Source organism: Syngnathus floridae, chromosome 17, assembly GCF_059516105.1.
Source record: "Syngnathus floridae isolate MCC-2025c chromosome 17, RoL_Sflo_1.0, whole genome shotgun sequence".
NCBI lineage: Eukaryota > Metazoa > Chordata > Actinopteri > Syngnathiformes > Syngnathidae > Syngnathus > Syngnathus floridae.
In genome coordinates this window covers 3,947,501-3,963,308 of record NC_142429.1, presented here as the reverse complement: position 1 = coordinate 3,963,308, position 15,808 = coordinate 3,947,501, and the positions used below count along the sequence as shown (strand labels likewise).

Genomic DNA, 15,808 nt, shown 5'->3' with positions numbered 1-15,808 from the left:
AAAAATTGTGTTGTAAAATTTTGCTTTAACAATTGAAGTGGAAGAAGAAGAAATAAGCTTACAGCACCTGGTATTCCCAGGCGGTCTCCCATCCAAGTACTAACCAGGCCCGACCGTGCTTAGCTTCCGAGATCGGGCGATCTCAGGGTAGTATGGCCGTAAGCCATTGTAGGTCTCGAAATGTTGCAATTTATAGACACAATCGCACCTGAAAACCAAGCCGGCGTATCATGGATACATGGCTTTAATGAAAAGTTACTGACAGCTTTTTATGTGGTAGCACGAATTTGCCATTGCGACCTGCATTTTGCTGTATCAAAGTAAATGTCATGAAAAGTGGAAAAACCCTACAGCAAAGCGCAATGTGCTGTTTTGGGTTCTTTTACAAATAAAGACTGCTGCTTTGAGTTCGCATGGAGCCAGCCTCTTTATTCACTGTACATAGTCTGCTCTCTAGCGGTTAAAGACGTGAACTACAATGCTATGGATGACACCACACAATATAGGTTTGAAACTCGGGTTATAGTTTAAAGGTCAGAGTTAAAACTCGGCTTGCAGTTTCCGAATGCCATACGTGGTAAAAATTGTGTTGTAAAACTTTGATTTAACAATTGAAGTGGAAGAAGAAGAAATAAGCTTACAGCACCTGGTATTCCCAGGCGCTCTCCCATCCAAGTACTAACCAGGCCCGACCGTGCATAGCTTCCAAGATCGGACGAGATCGGGCGTTCTCAGGGTAGTATGGCCATAAGCCATTGTAGTTCTTGAAATGTTGCAATTTATAGACACAATCGCACCTGTAAACCAAGCCGGCGTATCATGGATACATGGCTTTAATGAAAAGTTACTGACAGCTTTTTATTTGGTAGCATGAATTTGCCATTGCGACCTGCATTTTGCTGTATCAAAGTAAATGTCATGAAAAGTGGAAAAACCCTACAGCAAAGCGCAATGTGCTGTTTTGGGTTCTTTTACAAATAAAGACTGCTGCTTTGAGTTCGCATGGAGCCAGCCTCTTTATTCACTGTACATAGTCTGCTCTCTAGCGGTTAAAGACGTGAACTACAATGCTATGGATGACACCACACAATATAGGTTTGAAACTCGGGTTATAGTTTAAAGGTCAGAGTTAAAACTCGGCTTGCAGTTTCCGAATGCCATACGTGGTAAAAATTGTGTTGTAAAATTTTGCTTTAACAATTGAAGTGGAAGAAGAAGAAAAAAGCTTACAGCACCTCGTATTCCCAGGCGGTCTCCCATCCAAGTACTAACCAGGCCCGACCGTGCTTAGCTTCCGAGATCGGGCGTTCTCAGGGTAGTATGGCCGTAAGCCATTGTAGGTCTCGAAATGTTGCAATTTATAGACACAATCGCACCTGAAAACCAAGCCGGCGTATCATGGATACATGGCTTTAATGAAAAGTTACTGACAGCTTTTTATGTGGTAGCACAAATTTGCCATTGCGACCTGCATTTTGCTGTATCAAAGTAAATGTCATGAAAAGTGGAAAAACCCTACAGCAAAGCGCAATGTGCTGTTTTGGGTTCTTTTACAAATAAAGACTGCTGCTTTGAGTTCGCATGGAGCCAGCCTCTTTATTCACTGTACATAGTCTGCTCTCTAGCGGTTAAAGACGTGAACTACAATGCTATGGATGACACCACACAATATAGGTTTGTAACTCGGGTTGTAGTTTAAAGGTCAGAGTTAAAACTCGGCTTGCAGTTTCCGAATGCCATACGTGGTAAAAATTGTGTTGTAAACTTTTGCTTTAACAATTGAAGTGGAAGAAGAAGAAAAAAAGCTTACAGCACCTGGTATTCCCAGGCGGTCTCCCATCCAAGTACTAACCAGGCCTGACCGTGCTTAGCTTCCGAGATCGTACGAGATCGGGCGTTCTCAGGGTAGTATGGCCGTAAGCCATTGTAGGTCTCGAAATGTTGCAATTTATAGACACAATCGCACCTGAAAACCAAGCCGGCGTATCATGGATACATGGCTTTAATGAAAAGTTACTGACAGCTTTTTATGTGGTAGCACGAATTTGCCATTGCGACCTGCATTTTGCTGTATCAAAGTAAATGTCATGAAAAGTGGAAAAACCCTACAGCAAAGCGCAATGTCCTGTTTTGGGTTCTTTTACAAATAAAGACTGCTGCTTTGAGTTCGCATGGAGCCAGCTTCTTTATTCACTGTACATAGTCTGCTCTCTAGCGGTTAAAGACGTGAACTACAATGCTATGGATGACACCACACAATATAGGTTTGAAACTCGGGTTATAGTTTAAAGGTCAGAGTTAAAACTCGGCTTGCAGTTTCTGAATGCCATACGTGGTAAAAATTGTGTTGTAAAATTTTGCTTTAACAATTGAAGTGGAAGAAGAAGAAGAAAGAAGCTTACAGCACCTGGTATACCCAGGCGGTCTCCCATCCAAGTACTAACCAGGCCCGACCGTGCTTAGCTTCCGAGATCGGACAAGATCGGGCGTTCTCAGGGTAGTATGGCCGTAAGCCATTGTAGATCTTGAAATGTTGCAATTTATAGACACAATCGCACCTGAAAACCAAGCCGGCGTATCATGGATACATGGCTTTAATGAAAAGTTACTGACAGCTTTTTATGTGGTAGCACGAATTTGCCATTGCGACCTGCATTTTGCTGTATCAAAGTAAATGTCATGAAAAGTGGAAAAACCCTACAGGGAAGCGCAATGTGCTGTTTTGGGTTCTTTTACAAATAAAGACTGCTGCTTTGAGTTCGCATGGAGCCAGCCTCTTTATTCACTGTACATAGTCTGCTCTCTAGCGGTTAAAGACGTGAACTACAATGCTATGGATGACACCACACAATATAGGTTTGAAACTCGGGTTATAGTTTAAAGGTCAGAGTTAAAACTCGGCTTGCAGTTTCCGAATGCCATACGTGGTAAAAATTGTGTTGTAAAATTTTGCTTTAACAATTGAAGTGGAAGAAGAAGAGATAAGCTTACAACACCTGGTATTCCCAGGCTGTCTCCCATCCAAGTACTAACCAGGCCTGACCGTGCTTAGCTTCTGCGATCGGACGAGATCGGGCGTTCTCAGGGTAGTATGGCCGTAAGCCATTGTAGGTCTCGAAATGTTGCAATTTATAGACACAATCGCACCTGAAAACCAAGCCGGCGTATCATGGATACATGGCTTTAATGAAAAGTTACTGACAGCTTTTTATGTGGTAGCACGAATATGCCATTGCGACCTGCATTTTGCTGTATCAAAGTAAATGTCATGAAAAGTGGAAAAATCCTAGAGCAAAGCGCAATGTGCTGTTTTGGGTCCTTTTACAAATAAAGACTGCTGCTTTGAGTTCGCATGGAGCCAGCCTCTTTATTCACTGTACATAGTCTGCTCTCTAGCGGTTAAAGACGTGAACTACAATGCTATGGATGACACCACACAATATAGGTTTGAAACTCGGGTTATAGTTTAAAGGTCAGAGTTAAAACTCGGCTTGCAGTGTCTGAATGCCATACGTGGTAAAAATTGTGTTGTAAAATTTTGCTTTAACAATTGAAGTGGAAGAAGAAGAAATAAGCTTACAGCACCTGGTATTCCCAGGCGGTCTTCCATCCAAGTACTAACCAGGCCCGACCGTGCTTAGCTTCCGAGATCGGACGAGATCGGGCGTTCTCAGGGTAGTATGGCCGTAAGCCATTGTAGGTCTCGAAATGTTGCAATTTATAGACACAATCGCACCTGAAAACCAAGCCGGCGTATCATGGATACATGGCTTTAATGAAAAGTCACTGACAGCTTTTTATGTGGTAGCACGAATATGCCATTGCGACCTGCATTTTGCTGTATCAAAGTAAATGTCATGAAAAGTGGAAAAACCCTACAGCAAAGCGCAATGTGCTGTTTTGGGTTCTTTTACAAATAAAGACTGCTGCTTTGAGTTCGCATGGAGCCAGCTTCTTTATTCACTGTACATAGTCTGCTTTCTAGCGGTTAAAGACGTGAACTACAATGCTATGGATGACACCACACAATATAGGTTTGAAACTCGGGTTATAGTTTAAAGGTCAGAGTTAAAACTCGGCTTGCAGTTTCCGAATGCCATACGTGGTAAAAATTGTGTTGTAAAACTTTGATTTAACAATTGAAGTGGAAGAAGAAGAAATAAGCTTACAGCACCTGGTATTCCCAGGCGGTCTCCGATCCAAGTACTAACCAGGCCCGACCGTGCTTAGCTTCCGAGATCGGACGAGATCGGGCGTTCTCAGGGTAGTATGGCCATAAGCCATTGTAGGTCTTGAAATGTTGCAATTTATAGACACAATCGCACCTGTAAACCAAGCCGGCGTATCATGGATACATGGCTTTAATGAAAAGTTACTGACAGCTTTTTATTTGGTAGCATGAATTTGCCATTGCGACCTGCATTTTGCTGTATCAAAGTAAATGTCATGAAAAGTGGAAAAACCCTACAGCAAAGCGCAATGTGCTGTTTTGGGTTCTTTTACAAATAAAGACTGCTGCTTTGAGTTCGCATGGAGCCAGCCTCTTTATTCACTGTACATAGTCTGCTCTCTAGCGGTTAAAGACGTGAACTACAATGCTATGGATGACACCACACAATATAGGTTTGAAACTCGGGTTATAGTTTAAAGGTCAGAGTTAAAACTCGGCTTGCAGTTTCCGAATGCCATACGTGGTAAAAATTGTGTTGTAAAATTTTGCTTTAACAATTGAAGTGGAAGAAGAAGAAAAAAGCTTACAGCACCTGGTATTCCCAGGTGGTCTCCCATCCAAGTACTAACCAGGCCCGACCGTGCTTAGCTTCCGAGATCGGACGAGATCGGGTGTTCTCAGGGTAGTATGGCCGTAAGCCATTGTAGGTCTCGAAATGTTGCAATTTATAGACACAATCGCACCTGAAAACCAAGCCGGCGTATCATGGATACATGGCTTTAATGAAAAGTTACTGACAGCTTTTTATGTGGTAGCACGAATTTGCCATTGCGACCTGCATTTTGCTGTATCAAAGTAAATGTCATGAAAAGTGGATAAACCCTACAGCAAAGCGCAATGTGCTGTTTTGGGTTCTTTTACAAATAAAGACTGCTGCTTTGAGTTCGCATGGAGCCAGCCTCTTTATTCACTGTACATAGTCTCCTCTCTAGCGGTTAAAGACGTGATCTACAATGCTATGGATGACACCACACAATATAGGTTTGAAACTCGGGTTATATTTCAAAGGTCAGAGTTAAAACTCGGCTTGCAGTTTCCGAATGCCATACGTGGTAAAAATTGTGTTGTAAAATTTTGCTTTAACAATTGAAGTGGAAGAAGAAGAAATAAGCTTACAGCACCTGGTATTCCCAGGCGGTCTCCCATCCAAGTACTAACCAGGCCCGACCGTGCTTAGCTTCCGAGATCGGGCGATCTCAGGGTAGTATGGCCGTAAGCCATTGTAGGTCTCGAAATGTTGCAATTTATAGACACAATCGCACCTGAAAACCAAGCCGGCGTATCATGGATACATGGCTTTAATGAAAAGTTACTGACAGCTTTTTATGTGGTAGCACGAATTTGCCATTGCGACCTGCATTTTGCTGTATCAAAGTAAATGTCATGAAAAGTGGAAAAACCCTACAGCAAAGCGCAATGTGCTGTTTTGGGTTCTTTTACAAATAAAGACTGCTGCTTTGAGTTCGCATGGAGCCAGCCTCTTTATTCACTGTACATAGTCTGCTCTCTAGCGGTTAAAGACGTGAACTACAATGCTATGGATGACACCACACAATATAGGTTTGAAACTCGGGTTATAGTTTAAAGGTCAGAGTTAAAACTCGGCTTGCAGTTTCCGAATGCCATACGTGGTAAAAATTGTGTTGTAAAACTTTGATTTAACAATTGAAGTGGAAGAAGAAGAAATAAGCTTACAGCACCTGGTATTCCCAGGCGCTCTCCCATCCAAGTACTAACCAGGCCCGACCGTGCATAGCTTCCAAGATCGGACGAGATCGGGCGTTCTCAGGGTAGTATGGCCATAAGCCATTGTAGTTCTTGAAATGTTGCAATTTATAGACACAATCGCACCTGTAAACCAAGCCGGCGTATCATGGATACATGGCTTTAATGAAAAGTTACTGACAGCTTTTTATTTGGTAGCATGAATTTGCCATTGCGACCTGCATTTTGCTGTATCAAAGTAAATGTCATGAAAAGTGGAAAAACCCTACAGCAAAGCGCAATGTGCTGTTTTGGGTTCTTTTACAAATAAAGACTGCTGCTTTGAGTTCGCATGGAGCCAGCCTCTTTATTCACTGTACATAGTCTGCTCTCTAGCGGTTAAAGACGTGAACTACAATGCTATGGATGACACCACACAATATAGGTTTGAAACTCGGGTTATAGTTTAAAGGTCAGAGTTAAAACTCGGCTTGCAGTTTCCGAATGCCATACGTGGTAAAAATTGTGTTGTAAAATTTTGCTTTAACAATTGAAGTGGAAGAAGAAGAAAAAAGCTTACAGCACCTCGTATTCCCAGGCGGTCTCCCATCCAAGTACTAACCAGGCCCGACCGTGCTTAGCTTCCGAGATCGGGCGTTCTCAGGGTAGTATGGCCGTAAGCCATTGTAGGTCTCGAAATGTTGCAATTTATAGACACAATCGCACCTGAAAACCAAGCCGGCGTATCATGGATACATGGCTTTAATGAAAAGTTACTGACAGCTTTTTATGTGGTAGCACAAATTTGCCATTGCGACCTGCATTTTGCTGTATCAAAGTAAATGTCATGAAAAGTGGAAAAACCCTACAGCAAAGCGCAATGTGCTGTTTTGGGTTCTTTTACAAATAAAGACTGCTGCTTTGAGTTCGCATGGAGCCAGCCTCTTTATTCACTGTACATAGTCTGCTCTCTAGCGGTTAAAGACGTGAACTACAATGCTATGGATGACACCACACAATATAGGTTTGTAACTCGGGTTGTAGTTTAAAGGTCAGAGTTAAAACTCGGCTTGCAGTTTCCGAATGCCATACGTGGTAAAAATTGTGTTGTAAACTTTTGCTTTAACAATTGAAGTGGAAGAAGAAGAAAAAAAGCTTACATCACCTGGTATTCCCAGGCGGTCTCCCATCCAAGTACTAACCAGGCCTGACCGTGCTTAGCTTCCGAGATCGTACGAGATCGGGCGTTCTCAGGGTAGTACGGCCGTAAGCCATTGTAGGTCTCGAAATGTTGCAATTTATAGACACAATCGCACCTGAAAACCAAGCCGGCGTATCATGGATACATGGCTTTAATGAAAAGTTACTGACAGCTTTTTATGTGGTAGCACGAATTTGCCATTGCGACCTGCATTTTGCTGTATCAAAGTAAATGTCATGAAAAGTGGAAAAACCCTACAGCAAAGCGCAATGTCCTGTTTTGGGTTCTTTTACAAATAAAGACTGCTGCTTTGAGTTCGCATGGAGCCAGCCTCTTTATTCACTGTACATAGTCTGCTCTCTAGCGGTTAAAGACGTGAACTACAATGCTATGGATGACACCACACAATATAGGTTTGAAACTCGGGTTATAGTTTAAAGGTCAGAGTTAAAACTCGGCTTGCAGTTTCTGAATGCCATACGTGGTAAAAATTGTGTTGTAAAATTTTGCTTTAACAATTGAAGTGGAAGAAGAAGAAGAAAGAAGCTTACAGCACCTGGTATACCCAGGCGGTCTCCCATCCAAGTACTAACCAGGCCCGACCGTGCTTAGCTTCCGAGATCGGACGAGATCGGGCGTTCTCAGGGTAGTATGGCCGTAAGCCATTGTAGATCTTGAAATGTTGCAATTTATAGACACAATCGCACCTGAAAACCAAGCCGGCGTATCATGGATACATGGCTTTAATGAAAAGTTACTGACAGCTTTTTATGTGGTAGCACGAATTTGCCATTGCGACCTGCATTTTGCTGTATCAAAGTAAATGTCATGAAAAGTGGAAAAACCCTACAGGGAAGCGCAATGTGCTGTTTTGGGTTCTTTTACAAATAAAGACTGCTGCTTTGAGTTCGCATGGAGCCAGCCTCTTTATTCACTGTACATAGTCTGCTCTCTAGCGGTTAAAGACGTGAACTACAATGCTATGGATGACACCACACAATATAGGTTTGAAACTCGGGTTATAGTTTAAAGGTCAGAGTTAAAACTCGGCTTGCAGTTTCCGAATGCCATACGTGGTAAAAATTGTGTTGTAAAATTTTGCTTTAACAATTGAAGTGGAAGAAGAAGAGATAAGCTTACAACACCTGGTATTCCCAGGCTGTCTCCCATCCAAGTACTAACCAGGCCTGACCGTGCTTAGCTTCTGCGATCGGACGAGATCGGGCGTTCTCAGGGTAGTATGGCCGTAAGCCATTGTAGGTCTCGAAATGTTGCAATTTATAGACACAATCGCACCTGAAAACCAAGCCGGCGTATCATGGATACATGGCTTTAATGAAAAGTTACTGACAGCTTTTTATGTGGTAGCACGAATATGCCATTGCGACCTGCATTTTGCTGTATCAAAGTAAATGTCATGAAAAGTGGAAAAATCCTAGAGCAAAGCGCAATGTGCTGTTTTGGGTCCTTTTACAAATAAAGACTGCTGCTTTGAGTTCGCATGGAGCCAGCCTCTTTATTCACTGTACATAGTCTGCTCTCTAGCGGTTAAAGACGTGAACTACAATGCTATGGATGACACCACACAATATAGGTTTGAAACTCGGGTTATAGTTTAAAGGTCAGAGTTAAAACTCGGCTTGCAGTGTCTGAATGCCATACGTGGTAAAAATTGTGTTGTAAAATTTTGCTTTAACAATTGAAGTGGAAGAAGAAGAAATAAGCTTACAGCACCTGGTATTCCCAGGCGGTCTTCCATCCAAGTACTAACCAGGCCCGACCGTGCTTAGCTTCCGAGATCGGACTAGATCGGGCGTTCTCAGGGTAGTATGGCCGTAAGCCATTGTAGGTCTCGAAATGTTGCAATTTATAGACACAATCGCACCTGAAAACCAAGCCGGCGTATCATGGATACATGGCTTTAATGAAAAGTCACTGACAGCTTTTTATGTGGTAGCACGAATATGCCATTGCGACCTGCATTTTGCTGTATCAAAGTAAATGTCATGAAAAGTGGAAAAACCCTACAGCAAAGCGCAATGTGCTGTTTTGGGTTCTTTTACAAATAAAGACTGCTGCTTTGAGTTCGCATGGAGCCAGCTTCTTTATTCACTGTACATAGTCTGCTTTCTAGCGGTTAAAGACGTGAACTACAATGCTATGGATGACACCACACAATATAGGTTTGAAACTCGGGTTATAGTTTAAAGGTCAGAGTTAAAACTCGGCTTGCAGTTTCCGAATGCCATACGTGGTAAAAATTGTGTTGTAAAACTTTGATTTAACAATTGAAGTGGAAGAAGAAGAAATAAGCTTACAGCACCTGGTATTCCCAGGCGGTCTCCCATCCAAGTACTAACCAGGCCCGACCGTGCTTAGCTTCCGAGATCGGACGAGATCGGGCGTTCTCAGGGTAGTATGGCCATAAGCCATTGTAGGTCTTGAAATGTTGCAATTTATAGACACAATCGCACCTGTAAACCAAGCCGGCGTATCATGGATACATGGCTTTAATGAAAAGTTACTGACAGCTTTTTATTTGGTAGCATGAATTTGCCATTGCGACCTGCATTTTGCTGTATCAAAGTAAATGTCATGAAAAGTGGAAAAACCCTACAGCAAAGCGCAATGTGCTGTTTTGGGTTCTTTTACAAATAAAGACTGCTGCTTTGAGTTCGCATGGAGCCAGCCTCTTTATTCACTGTACATAGTCTGCTCTCTAGCGGTTAAAGACGTGAACTACAATGCTATGGATGACACCACACAATATAGGTTTGAAACTCGGGTTATAGTTTAATGGTCAGAGTTAAAACTCGGCTTGCAGTTTCCGAATGCCATACGTGGTAAAAATTGTGTTGTAAAATTTTGCTTTAACAATTGAAGTGGAAGAAGAAGAAAAAAGCTTACAGCACCTGGTATTCCCAGGTGGTCTCCCATCCAAGTACTAACCAGGCCCGACCGTGCTTAGCTTCCGAGATCGGACGAGATCGGGTGTTCTCAGGGTAGTATGGCCGTAAGCCATTGTAGGTCTCGAAATGTTGCAATTTATAGACACAATCGCACCTGAAAACCAAGCCGGCGTATCATGGATACATGGCTTTAATGAAAAGTTACTGACAGCTTTTTATGTGGTAGCACGAATTTGCCATTGCGACCTGCATTTTGCTGTATCAAAGTAAATGTCATGAAAAGTGGATAAACCCTACAGCAAAGCGCAATGTGCTGTTTTGGGTTCTTTTACAAATAAAGACTGCTGCTTTGAGTTCGCATGGAGCCAGCCTCTTTATTCACTGTACATAGTCTGCTCTCTAGCGGTTAAAGACGTGATCTACAATGCTATGGATGACACCACACAATATAGGTTTGAAACTCGGGTTATATTTCAAAGGTCAGAGTTAAAACTCGGCTTGCAGTTTCCGAATGCCATACGTGGTAAAAATTGTGTTGTAAAATTTTGCTTTAACAATTGAAGTGGAAGAAGAAGAAATAAGCTTACAGCACCTGGTATTCCCAGGCGGTCTCCCATCCAAGTACTAACCAGGCCCGACCGTGCTTAGCTTCCGAGATCGGGCGATCTCAGGGTAGTATGGCCGTAAGCCATTGTAGGTCTCGAAATGTTGCAATTTATAGACACAATCGCACCTGAAAACCAAGCCGGCGTATCATGGATACATGGCTTTAATGAAAAGTTACTGACAGCTTTTTATGTGGTAGCACGAATTTGCCATTGCGACCTGCATTTTGCTGTATCAAAGTAAATGTCATGAAAAGTGGAAAAACCCTACAGCAAAGCGCAATGTGCTGTTTTGGGTTCTTTTACAAATAAAGACTGCTGCTTTGAGTTCGCATGGAGCCAGCCTCTTTATTCACTGTACATAGTCTGCTCTCTAGCGGTTAAAGACGTGAACTACAATGCTATGGATGACACCACACAATATAGGTTTGAAACTCGGGTTATAGTTTAAAGGTCAGAGTTAAAACTCGGCTTGCAGTTTCCGAATGCCATACGTGGTAAAAATTGTGTTGTAAAACTTTGATTTAACAATTGAAGTGGAAGAAGAAGAAATAAGCTTACAGCACCTGGTATTCCCAGGCGCTCTCCCATCCAAGTACTAACCAGGCCCGACCGTGCATAGCTTCCAAGATCGGACGAGATCGGGCGTTCTCAGGGTAGTATGGCCATAAGCCATTGTAGTTCTTGAAATGTTGCAATTTATAGACACAATCGCACCTGTAAACCAAGCCGGCGTATCATGGATACATGGCTTTAATGAAAAGTTACTGACAGCTTTTTATTTGGTAGCATGAATTTGCCATTGCGACCTGCATTTTGCTGTATCAAAGTAAATGTCATGAAAAGTGGAAAAACCCTACAGCAAAGCGCAATGTGCTGTTTTGGGTTCTTTTACAAATAAAGACTGCTGCTTTGAGTTCGCATGGAGCCAGCCTCTTTATTCACTGTACATAGTCTGCTCTCTAGCGGTTAAAGACGTGAACTACAATGCTATGGATGACACCACACAATATAGGTTTGAAACTCGGGTTATTCAAGATTCAAGATTCAAGATTCAAGAGTTTTTTATTCGCCATGTTTGAGCGTGCCAAACAAGGAATTTGACTTCGGTAAATCACAGCCTCTGTTCAACAATTAGGTGACTAACAACAACACTCAGCACATGTGAAGAACGAAAGATATTCTCAAACATCCCCAGATCTTAAACTCCCAAGAGGGCAAGGGAAAACTCAAAACTCCAGCTATGGGAAATGAGAAACCTTGAGAAAAGTCCACAGATGGGAGGGTCCCTCTTCTAGGATGACCAGGCTGCAATGGATGCAGAGAGGACACATAGTACAAACAGTGTAAACAAAAAAGGTGTGGAAAGCAGGATGTTATTGCACAGTAATGACTCTGAGACTCTAAGAGTGGTGTGAGTTCATCAGAGCGACAGCCTGGGGGAAGAAGCTGTCTCTGTGTCTGCTGGTTTTAGTGTACAGAGCTCTATAACGGCGTCCGGAGGGGAGTAGTTCAAACAGGCTGCAACCTGGGTGCGAAGGGTCTGTTGAGATGTTACTTGCACGTTTCCTGGTCCTGGTCAGGTACAAGTCTTGAATAGATGGGAGGTTGATTCCAATTATCTTTTCTGCAGTCCTTATTGTCCGTTGCAGTCTGTGCTTGTCTTGTTTGGAGGCCGATCCAAACCAGACAGTGATGGAGGTGCAGAGGACAGACTGGATGATGGCAGTGTAGAAGGTCTTCAGCAGCTCCCGCGGCAGGTTGAACTTCTTGAGCTGTCTCAGGAAGTACAGCCTCTGCTGGGCCTTCTTCCGGACAGAGTCTATGTGGCCGGTCCATTTCAGGTCCCGAGAGATTGTGGTTCCCAGGAACTTGAAGGTGTCTGATGATAGAATAGTATTACTGCGGATAGTGAGGGGTGAAAGTGGTGAAGGGCCTCGCCTGAAGTCCACTGTCATCTCCACGGTCTTGAGCGGGTTCAGGTCCAGGTGGTTTTGGCTGCACCAGTGGACCAGCCGCTCCACCTCCTGTCTGTATGCAGTCTCATCACCGTTCTGGATCAGTCCGATGAGAGTGGTGTCGTCTGCATACTTCAGGAGCTTCACAGAAGAGTCACTTGCGGAGAAATCGTTGGTGTAGAGGGAAAAGAGCAGTGGGGAGAGGACGCACCCCTGAGGGGCTCCAGTGTTGGTAGTCAGAGTGTCAGATGTGATGCTCCCCAGCCTCACACGCTGTCTCCTGTTGGTCAGGAAGCTGGTGATCCACTGACAGGTGGAGGCAGGCACCGCGAGCTGGATGAGCTTCTGTTGGAGGATGTCAGGAGCGATGGTGTTGAACGCCGAGCTGAAGTCCACAAACAGGATCCTGGCGTACTTTCCTGGGGTGTCCAGGTGTTGCAGGATGTAGTGCAGACCCATGTTGACCGCATCATCCACCGAGCTGTTTGCCCGGTAGGCAAACTGGAGGGGGTCCAGCAGGGGGCCCGTGACATCCTTCAGGTGGTTCAGCACTAACCTCTTGAAAGATTTCATGACCACAGATTATAGTTTAAAGGTCAGAGTTAAAACTCGGCTTGCAGTTTCCGAATGCCATACGTGGTAAAAATTGTGTTGTAAAATTTTGCTTTAACAATTGAAGTGGAAGAAGAAGAAAAAAGCTTACAGCACCTAGTATTCCCAGGCGGTCTCCCATCCAAGTACTAACCAGGCCCGACCGTGCTTAGCTTCCGAGATCGGACGAGATCGGGCGTTCTCAGGGTAGTATGGCCGTAAGCCATTGTAGGTCTCGAAATGTTGCAATTTATAGACACAATCGCACCTGAAAACCAAGCCGGCGTATCATGGATACATGGCTTTAATGAAAAGTTACTGACAGCTTTTTATGTGGTAGCACGAATTTGCCATTGCGACCTGCATTTTGCTGTATCAAAGTAAATGTCATGAAAAGTGGATAAACCCTACAGCAAAGCGCAATGTGCTGTTTTGGGTTCTTTTACAAATAAAGACTGCTGCTTTGAGTTCGCATGGAGCCAGCCTCTTTATTCACTGTACATAGTCTGCTCTCTAGCGGTTAAAGACGTGAACTACAATGCTATGGATGACACCACACAATATAGGTTTGAAACTCGGGTTATAGTTTAAAGGTCAGAGTTAAAACTCGGCTTGCAGTTTCCGAATGCCATACGTGGTAAAAATTGTGTTGTAAACTTTTGCTTTAACAAATGAAGTGGAAGAAGAAGAAAAAAGCTTACAGCACCTGGTATTCCCAGGCGGTCTCCCATCCAAGTACTAACCAGGCCCGACCGTGCTTAGCGTCCGAGATCGGACGAGATCGGGCGTTCTCAGGGTAGTATGGACTTAGGCCATTGTAGGTCTCGAAATGTTGCAATTTATAGACACAATCGCACCTGAAAACCAAGCCGGCGTATCATGGATACATGGCTTTAATGAAAAGTTACTGACAGCTTTTTATGTGGTAGCACGAATTTGCCATTGCGACCTGCATTTTGCTGTATCAAAGTAAATGTCATGAAAAGTGGAAAAACCCTACAGCAAAGCGCAATGTGCTGTTTTGGGTTCTTTTACAAATAAAGACTGCTGCTTTGAGTTCGCATGGAGCCAGCCTCTTTATTCACTGTACATAGTCTGCTCTCTAGCGGTTAAAGACGTGATTTACAATGCTATGGATGACACCACACAATATAGGTTTGAAACTCGGGTTATAGTTTAAAGGTCAGAGTTAAAACTCGGCTTGCAGTTTCCGAATGCCATACGTGGTAAAAATTGTGTTGTAAACTTTTGCTTTAACAATTGAAGTGGAAGAAGAAGAAAAAAAGCTTACAGCACCTGGTATTCCCAGGTGGTCTCCCATCCAAGTACTAACCAGGCCCGACCGTGCTTAGCGTCCGAGATCGGACGAGATCGGGCGTTCTCAGGGTAGTATGGCCGTAAGCCATTGTAGGTCTCGAAATGTTGCAATTTATAGACACAATCGCACCTGAAAACCAATCATGTATCATGGATACATGGCTTTAATGAAAAGTTACTGACAGCTTTTTATGTGGTAGCACGAATTTGCCATTGCGACCTGCATTTTGCTGTATCAAAGTAAATGTCATGAAAAGTGGAAAAACCCTACAGCAAAGCGCAATGTGCTGTTTTGGGTTCTTTTACAAATAAAGACTGCTGCTTTGAGTTCGCATGGAGCCAGCCTCTTTATTCACTGTACATAGTCTGCTCTCTAGCGGTTAAAGACGTGAACTACAATGCAATGGATGACACCACACAATATAGGTTTGAAACTCGGGTTATAGTTTAAAGGTCAGAGTTAAAACTCGGCTTGCAGTTTCCGAATGCCATACGTGGTAAAAATTGTGTTGTAAAATTTTGCTTTAACAATTGAAGTGGAAGAAGAAGAAATAAGCTTACAGCAGCTGGTATTCCCAGGCGGTCTCCCATCCAAGTACTAACCAGGCCCGACCGTGCTTAGCTTCCGAGATCGGACGAGATCGGGCGTTCTCAGGGTAGTATGGCCGTAAGCCATTGTAGGTCTCGAAATGTTGCAATTTATAGACACAATCGCACCTGAAAACCAAGCCGGCGTATCATGGATACATGGCTTTAATGAAAAGTTACTGACAGCTTTTTATGTGGTAGCACGAATTTGCCATTGCGACCTGCATTTTGCTGTATCAAAGTAAATGTCATGAAAAGTGGAAAAACCCTACAGCAAAGCGCAATGTGCTGTTTTGGGTTCTTTTACAAATAAAGACTGCTGCTTTGAGTTCGCATGGAGCCAGCCTCTTTAATCACTGTACATAGTCTGCTCTCTAGCGGTTAAAGACGTGAACTACAATGCTATGGATGACACCACACAATATAGGTTTGAAACTCGGGTTATAGTTTAAAGGTCAGAGTTAAAACTCGGCTTGCAGTTTCCGAATGCCATACGTGGTAAAAATTGTGTTGTAAAACTTTGATTTAACAATTGAAGTGGAAGAAGAAGAAATAAGCTTACAGCACCTGGTATTCCCAGGCGGTCTCCCATCCAAGTACTAACCAGGCCCGACCGTGCTTAGCTTCCGAGATCGGACGAGATCGGGCGTTCTCAGGGTAGTATGGCCATAAGCCATTGTAGTTCTTGAAATGTTGCAATTTAT

General features: G+C 43.4%; 13 non-coding genes and 12 pseudogenes across 13 annotated transcripts; all 25 read right to left on the bottom strand.

The window, feature by feature from the left end:
- Positions 1-55: 55 nt before the first annotated feature.
- LOC148383531 (5S ribosomal RNA) lies at positions 56-164 on the bottom strand (annotated as a pseudogene).
- Positions 165-634: 470 nt separating this feature from the next.
- On the bottom strand, positions 635-753 carry LOC148383530 (5S ribosomal RNA; annotated as a pseudogene).
- A 470-nt stretch (positions 754-1,223) lies between these two features.
- Positions 1,224-1,332, bottom strand: LOC148383529 (5S ribosomal RNA; annotated as a pseudogene).
- A 471-nt stretch (positions 1,333-1,803) lies between these two features.
- LOC148383528 (5S ribosomal RNA) lies at positions 1,804-1,922 on the bottom strand. Its single transcript, XR_015853823.1, has one exon. It is a non-coding gene; the product is annotated as a 5S ribosomal RNA (ribosomal RNA).
- Positions 1,923-2,395: 473 nt separating this feature from the next.
- LOC148383527 (5S ribosomal RNA) lies at positions 2,396-2,514 on the bottom strand. Its single transcript, XR_015853790.1, has one exon. It is a non-coding gene; the product is annotated as a 5S ribosomal RNA (ribosomal RNA).
- A 470-nt stretch (positions 2,515-2,984) lies between these two features.
- LOC148383526 (5S ribosomal RNA) lies at positions 2,985-3,103 on the bottom strand (annotated as a pseudogene).
- Positions 3,104-3,573: 470 nt separating this feature from the next.
- On the bottom strand, positions 3,574-3,692 carry LOC148383525 (5S ribosomal RNA). The gene has a single exon (XR_015853628.1). It is a non-coding gene; the product is annotated as a 5S ribosomal RNA (ribosomal RNA).
- Positions 3,693-4,162: 470 nt separating this feature from the next.
- Positions 4,163-4,281, bottom strand: LOC148383524 (5S ribosomal RNA). The gene has a single exon (XR_015853772.1). It is a non-coding gene; the product is annotated as a 5S ribosomal RNA (ribosomal RNA).
- A 470-nt stretch (positions 4,282-4,751) lies between these two features.
- On the bottom strand, positions 4,752-4,870 carry LOC148383523 (5S ribosomal RNA). The gene has a single exon (XR_015853833.1). It is a non-coding gene; the product is annotated as a 5S ribosomal RNA (ribosomal RNA).
- Positions 4,871-5,340: 470 nt separating this feature from the next.
- LOC148383522 (5S ribosomal RNA) lies at positions 5,341-5,449 on the bottom strand (annotated as a pseudogene).
- Positions 5,450-5,919: 470 nt separating this feature from the next.
- Positions 5,920-6,038, bottom strand: LOC148383521 (5S ribosomal RNA; annotated as a pseudogene).
- A 470-nt stretch (positions 6,039-6,508) lies between these two features.
- LOC148383520 (5S ribosomal RNA) lies at positions 6,509-6,617 on the bottom strand (annotated as a pseudogene).
- A 471-nt stretch (positions 6,618-7,088) lies between these two features.
- Positions 7,089-7,207, bottom strand: LOC148383519 (5S ribosomal RNA; annotated as a pseudogene).
- Positions 7,208-7,680: 473 nt separating this feature from the next.
- LOC148383518 (5S ribosomal RNA) lies at positions 7,681-7,799 on the bottom strand. Its single transcript, XR_015853683.1, has one exon. It is a non-coding gene; the product is annotated as a 5S ribosomal RNA (ribosomal RNA).
- A 470-nt stretch (positions 7,800-8,269) lies between these two features.
- Positions 8,270-8,388, bottom strand: LOC148383517 (5S ribosomal RNA; annotated as a pseudogene).
- A 470-nt stretch (positions 8,389-8,858) lies between these two features.
- LOC148383516 (5S ribosomal RNA) lies at positions 8,859-8,977 on the bottom strand. Its single transcript, XR_015853752.1, has one exon. It is a non-coding gene; the product is annotated as a 5S ribosomal RNA (ribosomal RNA).
- Positions 8,978-9,447: 470 nt separating this feature from the next.
- LOC148383515 (5S ribosomal RNA) lies at positions 9,448-9,566 on the bottom strand. The gene has a single exon (XR_015853841.1). It is a non-coding gene; the product is annotated as a 5S ribosomal RNA (ribosomal RNA).
- A 470-nt stretch (positions 9,567-10,036) lies between these two features.
- Positions 10,037-10,155, bottom strand: LOC148383514 (5S ribosomal RNA). The gene has a single exon (XR_015853821.1). It is a non-coding gene; the product is annotated as a 5S ribosomal RNA (ribosomal RNA).
- A 470-nt stretch (positions 10,156-10,625) lies between these two features.
- Positions 10,626-10,734, bottom strand: LOC148383513 (5S ribosomal RNA; annotated as a pseudogene).
- Positions 10,735-11,204: 470 nt separating this feature from the next.
- LOC148383512 (5S ribosomal RNA) lies at positions 11,205-11,323 on the bottom strand (annotated as a pseudogene).
- Positions 11,324-13,304: 1,981 nt separating this feature from the next.
- On the bottom strand, positions 13,305-13,423 carry LOC148383511 (5S ribosomal RNA). Its single transcript, XR_015853632.1, has one exon. It is a non-coding gene; the product is annotated as a 5S ribosomal RNA (ribosomal RNA).
- Positions 13,424-13,893: 470 nt separating this feature from the next.
- LOC148383510 (5S ribosomal RNA) lies at positions 13,894-14,012 on the bottom strand (annotated as a pseudogene).
- Positions 14,013-14,483: 471 nt separating this feature from the next.
- Positions 14,484-14,602, bottom strand: LOC148383509 (5S ribosomal RNA). The gene has a single exon (XR_015853617.1). It is a non-coding gene; the product is annotated as a 5S ribosomal RNA (ribosomal RNA).
- A 468-nt stretch (positions 14,603-15,070) lies between these two features.
- Positions 15,071-15,189, bottom strand: LOC148383508 (5S ribosomal RNA). The gene has a single exon (XR_015853718.1). It is a non-coding gene; the product is annotated as a 5S ribosomal RNA (ribosomal RNA).
- Positions 15,190-15,659: 470 nt separating this feature from the next.
- Positions 15,660-15,778, bottom strand: LOC148383507 (5S ribosomal RNA). The gene has a single exon (XR_015853840.1). It is a non-coding gene; the product is annotated as a 5S ribosomal RNA (ribosomal RNA).
- Between the last annotated feature and the right edge of the window lie 30 nt (positions 15,779-15,808).